The sequence below is a fragment of the Caretta caretta genome, chromosome 27, assembly GCF_965140235.1.
Source record: "Caretta caretta isolate rCarCar2 chromosome 27, rCarCar1.hap1, whole genome shotgun sequence".
Taxonomy (NCBI): Eukaryota; Metazoa; Chordata; order Testudines; family Cheloniidae; genus Caretta; species Caretta caretta.
Window position 1 is genome coordinate 5,414,886 of NC_134232.1, and position 25,128 is coordinate 5,440,013.

General features: G+C 48.3%; 1 protein-coding gene across 2 annotated transcripts in view; it reads right to left on the minus strand.

Annotated features, from left to right (window-relative positions):
* The window catches only part of LOC125626865 (acid-sensing ion channel 2), a 1,352,865-nt gene that overhangs the window by 1,240,482 nt on the left and 87,255 nt on the right, over positions 1 to 25,128 (minus strand). The window lies entirely within an intron of this gene.

Consider the following 25,128-nt stretch of genomic DNA (forward strand, 5'->3'; position numbering starts at 1 on the left):
TGCCAGAAGCTGGGAATAAGCAACAGGGAATGGATCATTTGATGATGACCTGTTCTGTTCATTCCCTATGGGGCACCTGACATTGGCCATTGTTGGAAGACAGGATACTGGGCTAGATGGACCTTTGATCTGACCCAGTATGGCCGTTCTTATGTTCTTATGTTTTACTCAGTTTAGAATGGGAAGCTGAAACCTGTAATATTAGGGGACATTACCAGATGGTGCTGGTCTTACAGGTTTGACTTTATTTGCAATTAGATCCGAACAGAAATGTTAGTTGTGGTGCAATTCCGTTAGGTCCCAATTCAGCAAATCACTAAAGCAAGTGATTAACTTTAAGCAAGTAGTTGACTCCTATTGACCTCAGATGACTTAAAATTAATGCTTAAGTGGTTTGCTGAATTGGGGCCTGAGTAGCGGAACATTCACCCAGTAGTGTATTACCTGAGCGTCTCTGGATGGAATGTTTCAGATGCGAAGCTGCTGCCGATAGGACCACACAGGCAAACGAGAACCATCACATGGCATAAGGAACATTACGGAGGATAGCTTCAGCAGTAACCATAGAGAGAATAGCACCTCTCTCCATAACGCCCTGCATAAACACCAGTCTGAATGTGTTGCCTTCATATTGCATTTATCTCTTTCCCTCCGTATCTATGCTTTAGTTGGGAGCACATTTGTATTGAGGCAGTGCTCAGGAGCCCCAGTCACGGACCTGAATTAGGCCCACCATGCTAGGTGCTATATAAATACTGAACAGAAAAGATAGTTCCTGCCCCAATGAGCTTTCAAACTCTACCCCAGAGGCTTCCCTGTATAGGATCAGACCAGCTCCCGCAGCGCCAAATAGGGGGCGGATCAAGTGGCTTCCACTCTGCTGCGATGCCAGCACTGCAGTGAATCTGCCCCTTGACCCAGAGGCAGCTGGAAATCCCACTAGAGGTGTCAAGGCTGGGAGGCTGAGCCCGTTCCAGGGTGGAGCAACCTCCTGCTCCCTGAGTCTGGGCTCAGGAGATGCCAGGGAGAGGGGCCAAGGCATGATTTGGACATGGGGACTGAAGATCCCGCTCAGCCCCATGGGTGCCAGTTCTGGGTCAGTGGGCGGTGGGCTGCTTTCATATCCCTTGCCCAGGCTGCATTTGGGGAGGAAAGGTCTAGCCAGGGTGTTACTCCGACACCCCATTTCCCTCTGGCACGTGTCCCTGCTGGGTTCTGTGCCGCTGGCTGAGATCAGCTCACATGTTCTGCTGTTGCAACATCCCCTGTTCTGATGTTCCCCCCGAGCATTCCCCATGACGGCGAGTGCCGGGAGCGCTCTTTTCCAGGCTGCTCTGAGCCTCCCATCCAGCAACCACGACTCTTGCTCATTGTATCCTTGTGTTAGAGCATAACCCCCACCCTGGCTTCTGATCTCTCCCAGTGCCTTGGCCTTTCCCCAGGCCATGAAAGCTGTGGGTCTGCCTGCATCCACAGCACTTCCACGCAATCCCTTCTGCCCCCTCTGGTTTCCATATTGCAGGCTGCAACCTCTGACTCCCTGGCAAAGCTTCCGGAATCTTAATGTTTCTGATTTGCCTTCACTTTGTGCGAACAATAGCTCATCTGCAACCACCTGCATCCCAGGGAGACTTATCTTCTGCTGGGCTTGTTTGATAAGTTTGAAAAACCATGGCCTCCTTCTCTCCTGCCAGATGGAGAAATCTATTATCTTTTCTTAATGTGCAAATCCTTCCAAGAAACTCAGCTCTGTGTCCCTCCCCAAACACACCGCAGAGCCAGCCAATGCTGTTCCATAATTTATGGGAACTACACAACAAATTGGAGCAAGGGGGAAGGGACAAACAGGACAATCTCCTGCAGTCTCCTGGATGAACCTTGCTGAGTTAAGATAAATCTTATTGAATTAAGTTTCAGATCTTTGGAGTCCATTGTATTACATGAATGGTTTATATAGCCTTGTGGGCTGGGGATTGTAGATATTTCCATTGGTAGAGTAAATACAGCTCCTCCAGGAACTATGAACAGTGGGGGTTGATTAGTCAAAGTCACGCCGGTTGTAACATCTCTAGAGAGGCACTGCCACCTGGAAAGGCTGACATATATTAGCTCAAACTGGGTTCTCCAGGGACCAGTGGACAAAGAAATGATTTTTGGTGTCCTGACCCAATGGCTTCTTTCTCATCCAGCAAATGGACAGGACCTCTCGTCCACAGATGGCCCCAGTCTTTAGGGTAAGGTTGGAAGGACTTTGGCCTACTGAGGCCTCATAGGACTGTATTCTGGCTCTGAGCACACTGGGTGATGGACTTGAAACCATGGGAAAACCCCTGGGTGGGGTTGGAAGGATTGCACCCCTGGCAAAGCCCATGTTTGAGCTGGTGGGGGGCATCATCTCTGGCTAATTAGCTAAGCATGTCGGTTCTTACTGGGTTTTTATATATATGTTTTCACTGTGTCACTTTTACCTTAAGAATAAAATGTGCTTGCTTAGAAGGAGCTGTGTGGTAGAACTGTGGGAATTACACTGTGTTTGGTTTTGGAAGAGAAGGCAAGACAGGCCTTTTGAGGCAGCCTATCTTTTGCTGGGGATATCACAGTGCACCCTGGAAATAACCCAGTCAGAAGGGTAGGAGATGCTTGTTTCCAAGAGAGGCAACTGCTGTGGAGCCAGAGGTCTAGAGTGGCAGCTGTGAAATCCTAGATGGCCCCATGAGTCTCAGATCCATGAGAACAAGGGGAGCGTATCTGGGACTGTACAATATGCTTGCACACCACTGCCCCCAACTGGATGGAATTGGACCTGCTCCCTGCTGACAGTCCCTGCAGATCCACCTTTAGCTCAGGATCCCCAGCCTGAGCTTTTTCAGCAGGAGGACGTGAGCTCTAGCCCAGCTGTCAGTGTGGTGTTTCCAGATAGGATGACTAGGGCGCAAGCTACTTGGGAATGAGCTAGGTGGCTCTGGCACAGGCCTGCCCGCGTGCTAACATGACTGCGTGGAGGACAGACCTTAGGCTGCCCAGATGTTCCTGGGATAAAGTAGTTTGTGACTGTATGGTGCTGTGTCCTACTTACAATGGGCAAGAAGGAGCAGCTGCAGATTGGGACTTAGGGGCATTAGCAGAACTTTGTGTGTGTGTGGAGCCCCAGGCCTGGAAGAGCAGGGACAGGTACAAGTTGGAATTGGCAGCCTTCCCCCAGCCTGCCTCCCAGCCTCCCCCCCGAGACAGGCAGACAGACTCCCTGCTCGACGCGTCAGGGCCAGCGAATGGCAGACTACAGGCCAGGCTTCCCTCATACTCGTACGCCGATCCTGCAGTGGCAGCAGAGGATGTTAGTGGTAATGCGACAGACCAGGCTGATGGCAGCTTTAACTCCCCAAACTGCCAGGGAGTCACTCCAGCTATGGCCATGGCCCACCCTGAGCCTGTGGCAAGTCTGGGATAGAGCAGTAACTCCAGTGACTGACCCCAAGTACAAGTCACCTGAACTTCCAACATCCACTCTACTCAGGAGCGTAGACAAGCATCCAGTGGTGCAATAGTATCCCAGGGTGGTAGTTCTTGTCTGAGTCCCGCACTGGGCCCCAAAAGGACAGGCGGGTAGAACTGCTTGGATTTTTTTTGTTGAAACACTTTTTGACCAAAAATGCCATGTTTGTTAAAAAGGAAACATGTTGATTTCAAATATATTTCTTTTCGGAACCTTCACCCAGTCCCTGCCCCCCAATAGGAAGCATTTCTATCCTGTCCTGTTTCGACGTTTTTCAGAACAGAACATTTTGATTTTTTTGTTTTGGAACAAAATTCACTTTTATTTATATACAAAACCACTTTTCAAAGTTGAAAAAGGTCAAACTCAGAACAAAACATTTTGATTTTATCAGAACGAAACATTCTGATCGATCCGAAATTATTCTTTTCCTCAGAATTTAATTGAGAAATTTTGAAATTTTTTCTTTGTTTTTGTTCCATTTCACAATGGAAAGAATTTCAAAATCTCAGACTGTCCAACAAAATGGAAACTCCGGTTCCCACCCAGCTTTAGAAGTGATAGCGCTTTGCACTGTCCACCCATCTAATGTAATGGCAGGCACTCTCCTATGCTTATTCTCCACATGCTTCCCTAATGTTCTCCTCAGAGTTATTTGCCTCAGTAACATCTTTACATTGTGACTGAGCATCTTTTTCTAAGAGATGCAAAGTGGGCGACGGAATATCTTTTATTGGACCAGCCTCTGTTGGTGAAAGAGACAAGCTTCCGTGCTTATACTGAGGTCATCTTCAGGTCAGATCTTACTAATTGGTACTTTCTAGCTGAACCAGAAGTTATGGGCTTAATGGAAGAATTACTGGGTGAGATTCTGGCCTGTGCTATTCAGGAGGTCTGCCTAGATGGTTGCTACGGTCCCCAGCGTGAGTCCAATACATAGGGTGCCTTTCTCCCAGGCATGAACCCAAGTTCAGGATTCTTTGCCCCAGGGGCATCAGTCGAATGAACCTACTAGAATTCTGCAAAGAGATCATGCAATGGCTTGAACACAGATGGCAGCCAGAGTACAATGTGACCAATGCACAGGGTAATATCACCAGCTGTGGGATGGGGAAGGGACTTTTTGCACTGAACAGGGATCAGCTGTTAGGACTGGGAGGAAATCTACCTTCCCCACATTTGATTTCAAAGACCCTCCTCTGAGTTTCTATGGTTACATGGCTCCTTTTAAAAATATCTCCTCCCTCCAGTGGTGAAGGCTCAAAGAGTCATTGGCCTCCTTGCCTGGGTCTCTCTCAGGACGGGTTCTTCGTTTACTCACCCATCACGTTGGGAGCTGTTCTTCACGCAGGTTTCTTTTTTGGCAGCAGATTAGGGAGCCTGTCAGATCTGATCAGTCGCTGGAGGAAGCACAGGACGCAGGGATAGGAGCCAGCTGAGGAACAAGCCCAGCAAACAACAGGGAATAAGAACAGAATCAGCTTCCACATAATGGGCTGACCCCCCAGATCTCTTCAGGTCAAGGGGCCTGAACCTTAGAGGTGCCGAGCAGCCCAGCCCCTGCTTGGGCCCAAATAGTAACTCCATATTCAGTCCTCATTTGGTCCAGATTCTCATCAAAGACAGAGGGACTTTTGCCCTAGTAAGAACCGAATGAAAAGGGAGCAAAGAGTTTGGCTTTATAATAATAACAAATTAGCATTTTTCTCCTCATAGCATTAGCAAAAGGATGTGGTACCAATAGCAAAAGGATGCAGTATTAATGAGGAAAAGTGTGGGGCTGACCTCTCTTACTCAGACCTGTGAGAGTTACCCCTTTAGTAAGTGAGAGGAGAATCTCTCTCTCTCTCTCTCTCTCTCTCTCCCCATACATCCCCTCCCATCTATCTATCTATCTATCTATCTATCTATCTATCTATGGAATTACACTCCCAGCACAGTTAATCCAACCAAGCAGGCTCAGACCTAGTGGAATCCTGTGCAAGGGGGAGAGACACAAACCCACTAGCTTTCTCACTCTCGTTAGTGCTGACAGTAAATGCTCTTTCGGCGTGTTTGCCATAACAACTGTTACCAGGCAGTTGTGCGGCGGGAGCACAAGGCCCGAGTCCTTTAAATCAGTCTAAACAGTTTCACAGACAAAACAGCTTGTCAGGAGCTACACAATCTCCACTGATTGAACCAGTGACGGATGTGACACATCAAAAACCTTCTTCTATTAGATATTTTCTCTGCTTGCAGAGGATCATTCGAGCCGTTTGCTGGGGGGACCACAGGAGAGGCTGGGAGAAGAGGCGCAGGGCGGGGAATCAGTTGTTTTACTGACATTCGATGCAAATTCAGGACTCAGCTGCAGATTAAGAGTCTGCATGAAAGCAGAAAAATCGCTATATATTCTCCTTCCCTCTCATGCTATCGTTGTTCCCTCTGACTTCCGAACATCGCATGGGAGATGACTCTATCTGGAGGCTGCAGAGTTTTACAATGCTGGGGGGCATGTGATTTTTTATTCCACCACATCGTGTACATTGCTCTGCTCGGGGGCTGCGGTAGGGGGTGGAAAAGGAAGCCAGGAAAACACTGTACAGAAATGCGTGGGGTTGGGACGTCAGCCCTTGCCAGAGCAAGCAATCCGGAGCATGGAAATGCACTGCAACAACGTATCTGCTTTGAGCACTGACCTCAGCATCACACTGTATCTGCGAGCTCCCCGCAGGGAACAGAGGACCAAACAAATGCACAACGTAGTGGGGCATTTGCTGGAATTAGTGGGATTTCAGATTCGGGATCTGGAGTTGGAACAGGAAGTGTTAAAGGAAGAAACAAGAACTTTGGAAGGGATCTAGTCCCTCAAGCAATGAGGCACCAGCCAACTAGTAATTTCCAGTAAGGAGGAAATTACTCCAGGGGGAGTCTGTGCCTTCTTGCTCTGGTTTAGTCTGGCAATTCCTTTGTTCCTAATTGTATTCATCACAAGGGATGAGCCAGAGCCAGACCCTCTTAGCCAGTAACTAGTCCCTCCCCAAATAGAGATGGATGAAATAAGCTCTTTGGGCAGCAACTGTCTCCCTGTCCTGTTTGTACAGTGCCTAGCGCAATGGGGTCCTGGCCCAGGACTGAGGCTCCTAGACGCTACCGCAATGCAAATTACATTGTCCTCCTTCAGATCCCTTCTGAAAACTCGTCTGGCCCGAGGCCTACAAAAAACTTGACAACTGTTGGGCAGCAGCTGTTCTGAGACGACTGCCCATCATGCCAGCCAGCACTGTCTCACTGTTACCTTGTAACGAGGTCCTAATTTCACACAGATGAGTGGATCCATACAAACATCATGACAATTGCCATGGGATACACTGCATTGATCTTGCACCTTCAGCCACATCTCCTGCACTCTGCCCCTTTGTCCAGTACCCAGGACTCATGCTAACTTTCAAACCTTCTGAGCCGCTTTCAAAGAGCCATCACTTTGCCTCCCCCCACTGCCGGTGCAAAACACACATGCACACACAGAAGCACGCATGTTCACAAGCACACACGTGTGTATACCCACATGTGCACATGTAACATCAACAGACTCCGGTGGTTGGTGGGCAGGATCAAACCTGCGACCTCTGGAGCTAAATGCATGAGCCTCTGTCTACCTCATGAGCTAAAAGCCACATGGCTCTTAGCTAAGGCTGTAGCAGACTCGTTAATCTCTGTGCTCTCGGTGCCACTAGAGGGGGACACAGCACCACACCCTGCAGGTATGGGTTCCATACAGACAGGCATGCACACATGAACATACACATGTCCACATACACTTGTACATGCACATACGAACACATACTTTCCCTTTATCTGATTCCTTGAGCAGTGATCGGTTTAATATCCAGGATGTCTCACAAACCAGAATCACTAGAAAAGGTGCTTTGAACCATTAGAAAGTAACCAGGTATCCCTCCAATTTGGGATACACAGCACTTGTTTCCAGGCCAGGCATACGACATACTGTCCTAACATACCATTGTAATATCATTGTGGATAATAACACTGGTTTAGATAATTTTTTAGACGTCTCTACTATGTATTAGCAGAACATTTTTTCACCTTCTGAGGCCGGTACAGTGATGGTCGTGGTAATAAGGGAACTTTGCTTTTCAGCCCAGAGGGATATGAAAAATGGAATGAATAAAAATAATTTAAAACTGCCTAAGGTAGTTCTAAAATAGTTTTTTCCTGTAAAATGTGAAACATAAACAGAATAAAGAATGGTTTGGTATGCTATAAAGATTTTGTTGGCAGTTAGCAATGGAGTCTAACATAACTCAAGATCTATCTATCTATCTATCTATCTATCTATCTATCTATCTATCTACCTATCTATCAAAAATCATGAGAACTGCTTTTATATATATATAAAAAATTTAGTTTCTGTTCATTTGGTTTCTGGTTTTTGAGCCTTTACAGTCACACTGACAAGATTTACTCTGCAGCTATGAGGGCTAGAAGCATACTTTAAAAAAAATGAAAGTTGAGATGAGATTCTCACATACTCCCAGGATTCCAGGTGCTGGGGCTTTAAGGAAAACCCCAAATACCATGAAACTCAGGATAAAATCACAAGAGTTGGCTACACTGACTCAAAGATCATCTCTGATGCACATTTCTGGCCAATTTCCTTGTAAAGATAATTGGGGACATGGTAACTCGTTGCCAGGGTTAAAGTTTGCCCATGTGATTTTTCTCAAACCTTCCCCCAGCATCCTACAGCCATCTTGGGTTCACCTTGGGGACTGTGAAAAAGCCTTGTGGGGATGCCAGAAGAATCTGATGGAGACAGTAAAGCTTGAGTTTCCACTAGACTGTTGCAGACTACCTGCTAGCTGACTGCCTGTGGCTGAGCTGGGTGCTCCATTGAGATGTGCCCATATAAATAAGGACCAACACGGCTAGAACAAACACTGCAAACCACACTGGAAGACTCTGAATGTTGCTGTCTGAAATGGAAACTCCACAACATGTGGAGGAAGGAAGCCAAACCGGGACTTCATGAGCAAATGTAAGAAACCAAAGGACTCATCTCATCTCTGACGACAGGCAACTCCAAATAGGCTCAACCGCTCACTCAAAGGACTTCAGAAACATGGAGGAACCATCTCCTGCATTGCACATGCTCCAGAAGGGACCACTTCAAACAAGACGAGACCCGAAGAAGAGCTGTGTGGAGCTCCAAAGCTTGTCTCTCTAACCAACAGTAGTTGGTCCAATAGCAGATATCACCTCATCCACCTTGTCTCTCTTATAAATAAGGAAGCATCCTGATTCAATGGCCTAAACCCAGATGACTCCAGTATCCTGGTCCTGTCCTTGGAGCTAATTCTCTGGGGCCTTTTTCAGAACCAAGACAGAACCCACAGTCCCCTTATTAAAGATCTTATAGTTTAAATCTCCCTGTTTTAGGTACTCGCCTGGCCCCACTGCCGTAGCATCTCTAAACAACTGGTAATATATTTATCCTCACCACACCTCTGCAAGGGATGTTATCCCCATTTTACAGATGAGGACTGAAACGCAAAGGAACGTGCCCATGTTTACACAGGGAGGAGTCAGTGGCAGGGCAGGGGCTTGAATTTAGGTCTCCTGACTCCCTGGAGACCATCCTAGCCACCAAACTATTTTATGGCACAACATATGGGCAGGAGAAACTCAAAGGAGGAAGAAAGGTGAAAGGAGGATGAGAGTCAAGAAGACCTGGGTCCTTAGAGAGTGCAGCTTCATGGTTGCTAAGGGAAGATGGCTCATTCCTCAATTTTTTCATAAAATTATCATTCCTTGCTATTCACTTCCTGGTTTAAAAGTTCCAGTCCTCCAATCTCAGAGCCGAAATAATACCATGTGATTCAGGAGACCAATTACACAACATGACAAATAACTGGCGAATGAGGAGGCAAAGGGAACAGATGGCTAACTCCTCGCTGAATGAAAATGCATTTGTCGACAGATACTTGCGTATAGACCAGGGGATAATCAGGATCGGGCACAAACAAGTCACTCACCAAAAATAAAATTGGGGGGAGGGTTAAAGATTGAGGGCTTGTCTACAGGGGAAAGTGTTACCAGTTATGCCAGTATAATTATAATGGTATTGTTGACCCAAGATAGTTCTTCCAGTGTAAGTGTCCACCTTTTTTTCTGGAATAAGAGTGGCTTTTTCTGGGTTAACTAAAACCCCTTCCATAGTGACATAAGCTAAACTGAAAAAAAGGCCCTCATACTGGAATAAGAGTATCCACAGGCAGGCTTCTACCGGCAGCGCTATATTGGTTTAAATTCACACCTTAGCTTATACCAGTATAAATTCCCATATAGACCAGCTCCAATTACTGCAGATTTGAATTGCCCAGGTTAAAAATCATGGACAAGTCACAAGGTGCACAATAGGAATGTGGTTGTGTTGCACACAATGCCAGTACCTAGCTTTTACACAGCACTTTACATTAGTAGATCTCAAAGCACAGCAGGATCATTATCCGTTTTACAGATGGGGAAACTGAGGCACGTGGCAGTGACGTGACTGGCCCATGAAGTAGAACTCAAGTCTCCTGAGTCCCACTTCAGTGGTCAACCCACTAGGACACTGTACTGTAGGGTCCAGGCCACTTTCAAACATCCAAGGTACTGAGTAGCCAGCATCCTCTGGTCCTGATTCTTTCCTGAGTAGAGGTGCGACTTTCACCATATTACTAGTTGTGTTGTAAAGCCCGTACGGTTAAGTCTGCAGGAGGAGTGCTGTGCCTGAGTTAATGTTGCCCTCAGCACCTTGGCACGGGTGATTCGGGATTTTAACCTAGCGACAACCCAGTTCTTAACACTGAATCATAACACCATGCTGCCCTGTTTGCTTCCTCCCAGTGACCTTTCAAATGCAAGAAACACACGTAGAAAAAAAGCAGAATCACACAATGAATGAAGAATAGAAATCATTGTCTTAAATAAATTCTGCGTGGCAGAGAAGCCCAGCTTTCAAGTATTAAATACCTCTTACCCAGCCCATTATAAATTGCAATGCCACGAGTCATTAATACCACTCTCACCAAGGCACTCAAACATATCTCCTGATGAATGATTAGGTGAAGAAGTTTCTGTTAATCATGAATTATTAATACACAGCTCTCAAATGCTGCAAGGAGGGGGCAGCATGTTAGTGGTTTTCTCTCTCCCGTCCTTTTAGTGATGGGATTTCTTTTTGCTTTTACAAAATCTTGTGGCTGAGGATGCTGCTCTGAGGGTTTTGTCCCATGACCCAACCTCCCTGACATGCAGAGTGCTCCGGAGAATTGGTTCCAGGCACGGAGCCATCTCTCAGATTTATTTCACAGACTTCCCTGTGCATTTGCATGGCAGTGGGAAGTAGATGCTGCTGATAGCCTTTGCAGAAGTGACTTGGTGCCTCTGGCCAGCTGCTGCATAGAATTAATGCAGTAACACACCTTTTGCTTCTGACATCACGAGCTAAAGTAAACAGCTAATATCAGTCTTCAGGACACAAGAAGTTTTATCTGTCCTACAAAAGCCCAGGGATTATGCTACATGTTCCTAAGTGCCATCTAGTGGCACTTTATCTATTAGCTAACTTAGTGGTTTTCAACCATTTTTCATTTGTGGACCCCTAAAAAATTTCAAATGGAGGTGCGAACCCCTTTGGAAATCTTACACATAGTCTGTGGACCTGCAGGGGTCTGCGGGCCACAGGTTGAAAACCACTGCTCTTGGGTCATGACAACCTTTCATAGACCGCTTAGACATAGTCTGCAGACCGCTAGGGGTCCACAGACCACAGGTTGAAAACCACTGAGCTAACTATTTATATAGTTTAATGTTTAATGTAGGCAGTGCCCCCACAAGTAGATGGTGATATAGTTTTATCTTAGTGTTAAGAGGTTGTCTCGTATGTTATTATGGGGGATGGTTAGCAGGAAATTCAGACCTGCCTATGTGTACTGGAGTTGGTCCTTACAGTGTCCCAATATATGTCTCTGATTCTATCAGCGAGTATGAAAATAGATACAGACATGGAGCACTCCTGTAACAACTTCAGTGATGTGCAGTCCCAAATCCTTGCTCCTCCTGTCCTGTGGAATCACAGTGGTCCCCTGAAGATGCAGCCCTCCGAGCGCACAGAGGATGAGACAGGACTGGCTGCTGGGGTGCATGGTGAGTAGGAATCCTATCCTCAGGGGTCCAAGGGGAAGAGTAAGGAATGGATGGAGCATCCCAGGGCTTGAGTCTCTTCTATGCTCTGCTCTGAGGAACCAATGCCACAAGCGTCTGGGGTGAGGATGCCCGAGTGTCTGTGGGGAATGCTCAGGCATGGCGGGGACTGTCCATGCTCAGAGCGACGTGGCTTCTGCATGGCTGTGGGAAGACTCGGGACAGCACTCACTCTATTTACCTTGGAAAGAGAGGGTTAAGGGGTGACTTGATCATCATGGTCTCTATGTACCTGCGTGGGGAGCAAATATTTAATAACGGACTCTTCAATCTAGCAGAGAAAGATCTAACATGATGCAACGGCTGGAAGCTGAAGCTAGACAAATTCAGACTGGAAAGAAGGTGTACATTTTTAATGGTGAGAGTAATTAACCATGGGAACAACTTACCAAGGGCTGTGGGGCATTCTCCCTCACTGACCATTTTTAAATCAAGATGGGCTGTTTCTCTGGGCTGCTCTAGGAATTATTTTGGAGAAGTTCTCTGGCCTGTTCTGTGCAGGAGGTCAGACTGGAAGATCATCGTGGTCCCTTCTGGCCTCAGACTCTATAAATCTCTGAAAGACCTCCCTGCAGAGAGCCAGCCTCCTGCTGCAAATGTCTGCTTAGGAACTTCCCCAGATAGGCCACTGGACAGCAAGATCTGCGTGTTCTCCTCCCCCGACCTGACATCTGTCTAACATCCTCTCTCCGAAAGCGAGGCCAATGGCATGGAATGGGGAGAGCAGCTGATGGAGACTGCAGGCTCCAAGGACGCATTTCCATAAGGCCTTATCAGGGAGAGTGACGGGGCCAGGGGACCAGGACTGATGGGGGGAGGCTGTTTCTAGCAGCACACTCTCCGCATTTGGTGGCGGGAGGTCTCATCTCAATATAGCAGTGGGGAGCAATATCAAAAAATCAAAATCAAAAGCCACTATGTTATCAAAAGCTAAACTCTCACTGACTCCAGTGGGGCCAAGGGCAGGCCCTGGCTCTGCTGTGCAGACTCCTAATAACCATCTGAGTGTGTGTCTACCAGGCTTGGGGACCTGGTGTTTCCAAGCTCCGACTAGAGCATCCACACTGCATTATAAACCTGGGCTTACAGTTGCTGGACTCTGGTCTCGCAGCCATGCTAATGTGTCTGGACTGCACTATGCAGACCTTCTGACTCAGGCCCAGGCCTTGAGCTGTGTCCACACTGAGAAATGACGGGGCTTGGAGCTGAGTCGCAGCAGGACTCTGGCTCTGACCCACCTCCCTAGCAGGGTCCTAGGACCCGGGTCCTGAGTGCTTGCTAACCCGAGTTTGTGTGTGGTCAGAAAGGGGTTTGGTTGCAAACCCAAGCCAGAGCTCAGGCTGCTTAGCATGTACCTTACACGTGCCCTGATAGGCCAGCCACATGGCTGGCTAGCTCATCACTCTCCCTGGTACCCTAGTGGCTTGCTATGTGCTGATACTGAGAGGCTGGTCTTGCTCCTGTAACACACACGCTCTCTTTCCTGCTTGTACCCACCTTCTGCGGTGGTCGGGCAGATAAGGCTGCAGGCACTGGCAAAGTTGGTGATGTTGCATATGCCAGGCCTGAGCACCCTGAATGCTGGGTTAGGTGTTGGGTGAATGTTCAGGCTGGCGGTTCTTTTCTGGGAATTGACCCCTCCATACATATATTCTAAGATCATGCTCACATCTCTCTGCATCATTCCCAAAGTGCCTAAGAGTCACATGCCCACTTTTTTTCTTGACTTTTGGAGGGTGTGTGGCCTAGTAGCAAGCACACAAGCCTAGGACACAGGAGACTTGGCGTCTATTCCCAGCTCTACCAGGGACCTCAGGCAAATAATCTTGCCTCCATTTCTCCATCTGCAAAAGTGCTTCGAGATCAACTGATGGAAAATGCTCTATAAGAGCCAGGTGTTATTTTCACACCCAAACTGACACAGCTCTGCCAGAAAAATGTTTCAGTGTAGGCTTGGCTTGCATCCAAGTCTGTGTAACTGGGAGTAATGGGATGGAGTTACGCATGGGGGAAACTCAGGCTGAACATTAGCAAATGCCCTCTGCTAGAAGTGCTAGAAGAAGAACTCCAATATTCAGAGCACGCTCTCAAGCACACTCCATGTCATGAATTTCCTTTTCAGTGTCTGTGACCGGACCCTCTTGTCTCTGCTTTCCATCAGCATGGCGTCCCTGGCAGGACGGCTCCTGCCAACCAGACCTTGAATGGGAGAATTTTTATGAGAAGCTGATTTTGAGTTCCCTCTTGGGCCAGATTCTCGGCTGGCGTAAGCTGACGCTGCTCCTTGGGAGTCAACACAGCTTCTGCCGATCGACCCCAGCTCAGGATCTGGCTCCATGCGGCTGAAAGGTGCCACAAGGAGAGACTTCCACGCCGCTGCAGTTCTACTCCTCTGCATGCCTTTCTTCTCTCCTTGCTCGGTCAAGGCTGCTGGCGCAGAGAGTTTGTCTTTGACATGAGGCCCTGCTGCTTTGGATCCAACACCAGGCGAGACCTGTGGCTAGAGCTTCTGCCAAGGCAAGAGGGCTTGGCAGGGATCTCGCCTGGACACCGGCCATAATCCTCTCTCTGAGCCAGGCAGCAGTTGCGTCCCGGCTGCTCATTGAAGTGCCGTGTGGCGTTTTGCATTCCAGAGTTTCTCTGCTTGTTGAGGATTGTACCATCACCACAGAACCCAGCCAGAAAAGTCACCAGTGCTGAGCACTGCTAACCATGAAGCCTCTCTCCTCATCTTGGTGTCTCTCGTGGGCTCTGCTCTACAGGTGGGTATGACCCGCACAGAGGGATTTATGTGCATTTTGCCCGCGCTGAGAGCATGAGACAGGCCTGAGCCAAACCCACCCAGACCTAAGTACCCCTGAGCTCTGTGTCCCCTGCCTTTCAACCTCCCCATCTTCCCTCTTTCTCCCTTTCCTCCCCCACTCTCTGTGCCCCCATCTCTGTGTCCCTCTCCCTTCTCTGTCCCATGTTCTCTGGCTCTCCAGGATCTCCAGCCGGGACAATATTTACATCACTGAAGACTCGTGCTGGAAGCTAATGAACATGGCAATGAGGACAGAGCCCTCGATTTTAGTTTAGGGCTACCCATTTAAAATGGAACACGAGAGCTTGGATTTCAGCAGGGAAAAGGTGTTGGTATCAATGGGTGCTAAGCTAGCTCCATCTACACCTTCCTTGAGTGCTCAGCGACTTTTCACTTCTCTCCTTCCTCCAGGGTTGCCACCTGGCCAGGTTTTCCCAGGATCGTCCCTTTTGGAGGTTGCTATCCCAGGTGTTCAGTACACGTGCCAGCTGTCCGGTTTTATGGGCTCAGGATCACCCCGGATGTCCTAGGTTTTGTACCCTCCCCACCTTCCCACTAGCTGTTTCGCTGTGCCTGCTCTCTTTGTGCCAGCAAATCGCAAATCTACCCATGCTGACAAGCCATCGCCCTTCATCCAATCCAGCCTCTTGCCAGTATCGCCATGTGGATGTCCAGCCAACACCCCAAACTCAACACTGGCAACACTGGGCTCTTGATCTTCTCCCCACCCCTCAGAAAGCCTCCCCTCCACATCTGCTTCCAGCACCATGGTACCAGTGCCCTCTTCCCCATCCATCAGGCACCAGGCTGTCATCTTTGACTCAGCCCCTCTCTTCAGACCAAGGGCGTCCAACCTGTGCCCCAGGGTCACTTGTGCCTTGGTGCTGGGGACCCAAATTCCAATCTTGGCTCTGGCGGTGAGTTGCATGGGGGCAGCTGTTTCCCCACTCACCTGGGACATGGGGTTGGAGACGGCCTGCATTTCCCTGGCCTCTTCCGTGCACGGCGCTGCTCTGCAGCTCGAAGAATTCATTTCGGCTTTAGGGCCATGTGCTAACCATTCTTGTCACCACAACATGGCCCTCCCCCAGGCCAAAACTCCAATCCCAGGGAGTGTTGTCATCTCCCAGCCTTGTTCTCTAAGGCTGCCACTGGGGTCTCCCCAGGAGAGGGCGCGCCTCTCTTCTCACAGCACGGGTCCACATTCCCAGCTCCACACCCTGCCACCTGTATGCTTCCGATATGCAAAGCTGCATTCCACCGCCACATTGCGTCTGCTGTAGCTTCCTCCAGTTCAATACTAAAGAGAGGGAGGTATTAAATTGGGGATCAAGACTGATTCAGGGCTACTCATTTTCCTCCAGTGACAGTGATAAAGCAAACAGATAGAATAGTATTAGACTCTCCTGGAGCCGTGGAGGGGTGTTCTTGTGAATAAAACAGTTTGAATGATTTCCTGAAGCATGGCTCGCCACAGCTGGGTGAGACTAAGTAGTCCTCTAGCTCCCGCAGTTCCTAAATGGAAGTTATTAGCATACATAAACACTCATTAGCATATGTACACATGAATTAACATATATAAACACTCCAGACTCTTTGGAGGCTTTGACTTTGTGATCAGGTGGATGTAGTTATCTTAAGGTAAATAAATCTCTGTCAGGGTAGATTTCTGCTTCTGCTACTCTGTAACGATATTGCACATAACTGTATTATAAAAGCCTATAAATACATCGGCCAATCCTGAGCTGCTCACTGCAAAGGGTTTCAGCCATGCAAAGGGTTTCAATGGGAGTTTTACATGAGCAAAAATGGAATAAGAACTGGTGGATTTGGCTCATTGCTTCACTGCCTCTTATTTGTTTCACTCTGCTACTGGGTTGGCAGAACCCTTGGTCATAAACAGTTGTGGGAAAATACTAGGGGGAAAAGGAAGGGGTATAAAATTATTAATAAAATCATAATCATCAATATTAATAGTTATCCATAATATGGGTTAAATTGTACTTTTAAGCATAATAAGGATAGATAGAGAGATAGAAGGGGTGTGTGGGGATAGAGAGATAGAGGGATAGAAGGGGTGTATGGTGGATAGAGGGATAGAAGGGGTGTATTTCAAGGAATCCCTGTTGAGGTTACAGGGACAAACCATCCCGATGAGTCGAAAGAATAGTAAATATGGCAGGCGACCAGCTTGGCTTAATGGTGAAATCCTAGCGGATCTTAAACATAAAAAAGAAGCTTACAAGAAGTGGAAGGTTGGACATATGACCAAGAAAGAGTATAAAAATATTGCTCGGGCATGTAGGAATGATATCAGGAGGGCCAAATCGCACCTGGAGCTGCAGCTAGCCAGAGATGTTAAGAGTAACAAGAAGGGTTTCTTCAGGTATGTTGGCAACAAGAAGAAAGCCAAGGAAAGTGTGGGCCCCTTACTGAATGAGGGAGGCAACCTAGTGACAGAGGATGTGGAAAAAGCTAATGTACTCAATGCTTTTTTTGCCTCTGTTTTCACTAACAAGGTCAGCTCCCAGACTGCTGCGCTGGGCATCACAAAATGGGGAAGAGATGGCCAGCCCTCTGTGGAGATAGAGGTGGTTAGGGACTATTTAGAAAAGCTGGACGTGCACAAGTCCATGGGGCCGGACGAGTTGCATCCGAGAGTGCTGAAGGAATTGGCGGCTGTGATTGCAGAGCCATTGGCCATTATCTTTGAAAACTCGTGGCGAACGGGGGAAGTCCCGGATGACTGGAAAAAGGCTAATGTAGTGCCAATCTTTAAAAAAGGGAAGAAGGAGGATCCTGGGAACTACAGGCCAGTCAGCCTCACCTCACTCCCTGGAAAAATCATGGAGCAGGTCCTCAAAGAATCAATCCTGAAGCACTTGCATGAGAGGAAAGTGATCAGGAACAGCCAGCATGGATTCACCAAGGGAAGGTCATGCCTGACTAATCTAATCGCCTTTTATGATGAGATTACTGGTTCTGTGGATGAAGGGAAAGCAGTGGATGTATTGTTTCTTGACTTTAGCAAAGCTTTTGACACGGTCTCCCACAGTATTCTTGTCAGCAAGTTAAGGAAGTATGGGCTGGATGAATGCACTATAAGGTGGGTAGAAAGCTGGCTAGATTGTCGGGCTCAACGGGTAGTGATCAATGGCTCCATGTCTAGTTGGCAGCCAGTATCAAGTGGAGTGCCCCAAGGGTCGGTCCTGGGGCCGGTTTTGTTCAATATCTTCATAAATGATCTGGAGGATGGTGTGGATTGCACTCTCAGCAAATTTGCGGATGATACTAAACTGGGAGGAGTGGTAGATACGCTGGAGGGGAGGGATAGGATACAGAAGGACCTAGACAAATTGGAGGATTGGACCAAAAGAAATCTGATGAGGTTCAATAAGGATAAGTGCAGGGTCCTGCACTTAGGACGGAAGAACCCAATGCACAGCTACAGACTAGGGACTGAATGGCTAGGCAGCAGTTCTGCGGAAAAGGACCTAGGGGTGACAGTGGACGAGAAGCTGGATATGAGTCAGCAGTGTGCCCTTGTTGCCAAGAAGGCCAATGGCATTTTGGGATGTATAAGTAGGGGCATAGCGAGCAGATCGAGGGATGTGATTGTTCCCCTCTATTCGACATTGGTGAGGCCTCATCTGGAGTACTATGTCCAGTTTTGGGCCCCACACTACAAGAAGGATGTGGATAAATTGGAGAGAGTCCAGTGAAGGGCAACAAAAATGATTAGGGGTCTGGAACACATGAGTTATGAGGAGAGGCTGAGGGAGCTGGGCTTGTTTAGTCTGCAGAAGAGAAGAATGAGGGGGGATTTGATAGCTGCTTTCAACTACCTGAAAGGGGGTTCCAAAGAGGATGGCTCTAGACTGTTCTCAATGGTAGCAGATGACAGAACGAGGAGTAATGGTCTCAAGTTGCAGTGGGGGAGGTTTAGATTGGATATTAGGAAAAACTTTTTCACTAAGAGGGTGGTGAAACACTGGAATGCGTTACCTAGGGAGGTGGTAGAATCTCCTTCCTTAGAGGTTTTTAAGGTCAGGCTTGATAAAGCCCTGGCTGGGATGATTTAACTGGGAATTGGTCCTGCTTCGAGCAGGGGGTTGGACTAGATGACCTTCTGGGGTCCCTTCCAACCCTGATATTCTATGATTCTATGATTCTATGATTCTATGGGGATAGATAGCTAGAGAGATAGAAGGGGTGTGCAGGGATAGCGAGATAGAAGGGGTGTGTGGGGATAGAGAGATAGAAGGGGTGTATGGCGATAGAGAGATGGAGAGATAGAAGGGGTGTGGGGGGTTAGAGAGGTGGAGAGATAGAAGGGGTGTGTGGGGATAGAGAGATAGCTAGGTAGCTAGATAGAGAGATCTAGTCTTCTACTTAAGAAGCTGGTCTGAGGTTCCTTAGAGATGGGCTTTATTCCTGGCTCTGTCAAAGACTCTTGCATGACCTTGGCTAAGTAGCTTTCAGGCTCTGGGCCACAGTCCCCATCTGTAACACAAGGACAGTACCACTTCCCCCTCCCACCCTTTGGCTTGTCTTTCTTAGCTAGATTGCAAGCTCCTGGGGACAGCATTTGTCTCTTATGTACAGACACAATTAGGTTCAGATCTCTGCTGTGTCCTCAAAATAAAAATAATTAGAGGGAAGCCCTAATTGGGCCTCATCTGCATTTCTAATACTAGCTGATTAATGCAATTTTACATTTTCGTTGAAGTGCTCAACACTTGGATGAAAGTAATTGTGATCTTTAATGTAGATGCATACATGCACACATTTCAGAAACAAACAGAAAAAACCAGCAATAAACCCTGTTTTCATTTTCCTGCCTTCTCACTACTCTTAGATAACAACTACCCTTTGGCATGACTGGTGGTGGCCGTTCAGGTTTCACAGCCAGGAAATCGCCTTGTGGATCATCTATTTCCATCTGGTGTTTACAGCTTTAGATCCAGGCAGGTGCAATTCCCAAAACAATCAGAACATTTGCAAGTCAAGTCAAATCCATACACCTTTCAGCTAGATTCAGGATCCAGGCAGCGCCAACTGGTTCTAATGGACTCAAAATCGCTCCCCAGCCTGAACCTTCACCCAGGACCCAAACTGAGCCGTTACATTTTGAGGCACAGATACCTTTAAGGAGTTTGGATTTTCCATTTCTCCTTTCAAAAAACAAAAAGTCCATTTAATTCTGAGTTTCCTGCTTTCAGTCGAGGTCAGAAGCATAAACAGGAAAGCGCCCCATGCAGGGCATTTATTCTGGTGGTTTTTCCTACTCAGAGGTTCAAAAGGCCCAGTTTGGATAAACACCCCAAAGTTGGCATAATAAAAATACTTTGCACTTCTATAGAACCTTCCATCTGAGGATCTGACCCCCTCTTTACTAACATCTGAATTCAGCCCAACAATGCTTCTGTGAGTATGGGATCTCCCAAGGTCTGTCCACACTGCAGTGTAAGAACGGGAGTTAACAGATCCTGGGTTTGTTACCTTAGGGCTTGAGCGTCTACACTCGTTTGTAACCCCACATTAGGAATTGTTGACCCCTGGGTCCCAATCTAGGGCTCCAGCATCTACACTGCATTATGTGGGCCTGAATCCAACCCCCCCATATCCCAGACTTCCTAGTGCTCTCCCAAAATGTGGCAGCTTTAGCCTTTGTTCATGGTGCAGCGTGGGAAAATTTGCCACCAAACTTGACTGCCCAGAGGACAAAGTGAGTCTGCCCAGGGGATTGTGGGATACTTTTGGCGAACTGATGGCCTTTTTGGTAACTTCTATGCGCTGTGAGTCTGTGGGGACATCAAGACTGGATGTCTCTTTCTAAAAGACAGGCTGTAGCTCAGCTAGAAGTTACAGATGCAGGAATCCCTGGCTTAGGTTCTCTGGCTCAGGGATCTCTGGGACCCGTTTTCTTTTCTTCTTCTTCTTTTCTTCTTCTTTTTCTTCTCTTTTCTTCATCTAGCAGCTCTGCCTTCACTGTCACATGGTTTCCCAGCAAACCCTTCTCCTCTCTGAACTCTGGCTCTCTGGTCAGATTGAAGCCCAGCTTGGGCTGACAATCTGTGTGCCGGCAGTGCTGGGATTTTATTATCTGACTCATAGAAAGAATGATGTCGGAGGCTCATGTCTTTCTGATGCCCACAGGTGCGGCTCTATGTACAGGTCTCTCGGCACTCCCAGGAGGGGACTCTGAAGCCCAGCCACACTCCACCACAGCAGTTTCCATAGCAGGAGGCCCAGATGAGCCTGTCGTTTCGGTAGTTAATTCCGAGCCAGGGCTCAGACGCAGAGCAGGAAGGGGCTGCCAGCCAGGAGCTAATTAAATGCAGAGAAACCTACTGGTGATGCTCAGCACCTGAAAGGCAGTGGCTGCTCCCAGAGGAAAGACACTGAGAAGGGAGATTGGGGGTGGGGAGGGGCTCCGATTCAATCCCCCAGGGATTGTGCCCACTGCTCAGGAGACGTGTTACAGGGAGGGATGCCTGCCAAACTGGTGTCAATCTGGAGTGCCTCAGAACACTGCACCAAAGTGCCACCATCCTAGAGAGGGTGGGTTTTGTGTTCAAATCCCGCTCTCATGCCATCTGGCTCTGTGCCCTATTTGAGCATCCACGATCCCAAACCAAAAGGGTTTGCCCTGAGATGGGGGTGTGAAAAGCTGCCAAACCCATGTGGTGGCATTTTATGCCCTGGGTGTAACTGATGACACAAGGTGCAGGGGTAGGAGGTGAATCGTGCCTTTGATGTGAGGGTTTATGATGTCCTTTAAACCTCAAGCTAGAGGGCGGGAATAAACACCTCGACACAACAGCTGGAAATGCTCTGTGCCTGCAGTCTGCTGTACGGATCTCTCTGAAGCAGAGCACCACCCCCCTTCCTCCCACCTCCCAACGCCCCCATGAAAACACCGGCACGCTAGGCAAACCCAAGAATCGGTGATGAAACAGCCTGTGAAATTCATGAGCCTTCAGGGACACGTGTGCGTGTTCACAATCTCTTCTGTTGAAAACTTTTCTGCTACTCTAGGCCATGCAGAGATGCAGTTTCCCAGATCCTGGCACGGCTCCAGCCTTGTGACGACGTCTGAGATACTTAGCTGGCCCACAGTGAGCACAGGATCTTCGCCGTGTTTACCCTCAAGATAGCTCCCCATGGGGAACTGAGGTGAAGGGCTTGTCTATGCTTCCAGTGCGACACCAGTGCAGCTGCGCTGCAGTTGAGGTTAGTGTAGACGCTACCTACACCCACAGGAGAGCTTCTCTCATTGACATAGGTACTGCACCTCCCCAGGGGGCTGGGACACATGACTTACGAGGAGAGGCTGAGGGAACTGGGGTTATTTAGTCTGCAGAAGAGGAGAGAGAGGGGGGATTTGATAGCAGCCTTCAACTACCTGAACTGGGGTTCCAATGAGGATGGAGCTCGGCTGTTCTCAGTGCTGGCAGATGACAGAACAAGGAGCGATGGTCTCAAGTTCCAGTGGGGGAGGTCTAGGCTGGATATTAGGAAACATTATTTCACAAGGAGGGTGGTGAAGCACTGGAATGGGTTACCTAGGGAGGTGATGGAATCTCCATCCTTAGAGGTTTTTAAGGCCCGGCTTGACAGTGCTCTGGCTGGGATGATTTAGTTGGGAATGGTCCTGCTTTGAGCAGGGGGTTGGACTAGATGACCTCCTGAGGTCTTTTCCAACCCTAATCTTCCATGATTCTAAGAGGTGGTAGCCATGTTGACAGGAGAAACTCTCTTGTCAACACCATGCTGTCTACACCAGAGGTTAGGTCAGTGTAACTATAGTGCTCAGGGGTGTGTAGTTATGCTGACAGAAGTTTGTAGTGGAGACCAGGGCTTAGACAACCCAATGGGAGTGAGATACCCAAACATGACCAAGGGACTGGGCCTAAAGGACTCATCCATGGTCACACTGAGAGGCCATGGTAGAGCAGGGAGCTGAAGCCAGGTCTCCGTAATCTTACGCTGGCATCCTAACCACTGGACCATCGCGCCTCTCCAGAATAGAGTATGTGAAGAGGGGAAACTCATCCAGCTGGCTCACCCGCTTGGAACCGATGTCCCCACGGGTGGGGTTGTCATAGAATCATAGAATCATAGAATATCAGGGTTGGAAGGGACCCCAGAAGGTCATCTAGTCCAACCCCCTGCTCAAAGCAGGACCAATTCCCAGTTAAATCATCCCAGCCAGGGCTTTGTCAAGCCTGACCTTAAAAACCTCTAAGGAAGGAGATTCTACCACCTCCCTAGGTAACGCATTCCAGTGTTTCACCACCCTCTTAGTGAAAAAGTTTTTCCTAATATCCAATCTAAACCTCCCCCACTGCAACTTGAGACCATTACTCCTCGTTCTGTCATCTGCTACCATTGAGAAGAGTCTAGAGCCATCCTCTTTGGAACCCCCTTTCAGGTAGTTGAAAGCAGCTATCAAATCCCCCCTCATTCTTCTCTTCTGCAGGCTAAACAATCCCAGCTCCCTCAGCCTCTCCTCATAACTCATGTGTTCCAGACCCCTAATCATTTTTGTTGCCCTTCGCTGGACTCTCTCCAATTTATCCACATCCTTCTTGAAGTGTGGGGCCCAAAACTGGACACAGTACTCCAGATGAGGCCTCACCAATGTCGAATAGAGGGGAACGATCACGTCCCTCGATCTGCTCGCTATGCCCCTACTTATACATCCCAAAATGCCATTGGCCTTCTTGGCAACAAGGGCACACTGCTGACTCATATCCAGCTTCTCGTCCACTGTCACCCCTAGGTCCTTTTCCGCAGAACTGCTGCCTAGCCATTCGGTCCCTAGTCTGTAGCTGTGCATTGGGTTCTTCCGTCCTAAGTGCAGGACCCTGCACTTATCCTTATTGAACCTCATCAGATTTCTTTTGGCCCAATCCTCCAATTTGTCTAGGTCTTTCTGTATCCTATCCCTCCCCTCCAGCGTATCTACCACTCCTCCCAGTTTAGTATCATCCGCAAATTTGCTGAGTTTGTCAGTATCATCCACAAATTTGTCAGTGCTTCCTCACACGGAACTCGGTACCCAGGGGTCAAGGCCAAAGGGGTATATTTTCAGAAGCAACGAGAACTTCCCGCTCCAGGGGAGGTCAGTGGAAGTGGTGGGTGCTCAGCACGGTTGGCAGCAAGGGCCAGGCCACTGATTTCAGGGCCGCGGGATGTACTGGAGGCACCTGAAAGCTTTACTCTAAGGGTTTGCCTGGGGTCATACAGCAAAACTACGGCAGAGTTGGGAATAGAATCCAGGCGTTCCAATCTAGCCCCCAGCTCTAACTAGCAGAGACCCTGTTTAGATTTGGGTGGGAGAAGGGGTGATGGATAGGGTACCCAGCTTAAGCCTGCCAGTGAGAACTCAGACCAGTGGACTCCTGATAACCATATTTACAGCACCATAGTAATAATAAATTCCCATTCAGCAAGGACTTTTCTAAGGAATAGATGCCGCAGCTACCACTGAACAGCTACTGGCTTGTGCTTATTCATGTTCTAGCTCTTGTGGCTTGGGATCATGCCTTAAGTGCTTGCTGTCGCTTCCCCCATCCCTTCTACATTGAAATCCAATAGCAAACCCTCCCGAGCTAGACTCTGCAGCTTAGGGACCCACATGAGCCAGCCCATTATGTGAGGCGAAAGCAAATCTCTCTTCTCAAGGCATGGGTTGATTGCCCCTGGCGTTGGCTTGATTTCTTATGCTGTTGTTTGGAGATATTTTGCATTTTGATCCAGTCGAGCCAGCAGTACCACCAGGTATTGTAGAGTTTATTTTATCATGTCACACTTCAAGCAGACACAACAGCCAGACACGATCAGAGGGGGAAGGGACAGGAGCTAGCTGGCAAACTCCGATGAAACATTTGGAAGCTGGAGACAAAGTTGAATGCCCAGCATTAGTAACTCAGAACCCCAAGCTAAGATTTGCCCCAGAGGGTATATTGTCCCTTGTACTGCAAAAATGTTTTCTGCTTCAGCTCAGGCAGAGGTGAGCTGCCCAGATGATGAGCACAGTTAAAATTAATGCTTAGATCAATCTGTCTTGGGGAGATCTGTTCAGGGTTAAAATAGCCACATCACGGGCTGGCATCTCAATGCCAGAGCGGCACTCAGTCACTCCCAGCCCTCCTCCCAGGGATCAGAGTGCAGAAAGAGAACCGGAGTGGAAGCTAATGCTGTCAGGTTGGAGGGTTGGGGACAATCCCTTGATGAGAGGCCAATCCTTGGCTTAACTCCCCTCCTTGCCCAGCTACTCTGTCAACAGAACCTCATAGCCCGTGTTCTTGGGGCAGAGGTTTCTGTAGAAGCCAGGGATGTGGCTAGTGCCTTCCCTCCCCTTCCATTCTCCTGAGTCCGTTTCAACCAGGTTTCATTCTCAGCCTCTCTCATGAGCGAATAGGTGAGCATGGGCCAATGTCAGTATCCCAGACAGGCCCGTCTGCATTGTCCCGTTCAGCCTGTGTCGGCTCCGTGATTAGCAATCTCAGGAAAGAAATCAAGGGACCAATGTACCTGGACTCTGAATATGACTCTCTCCCCCAGAGGT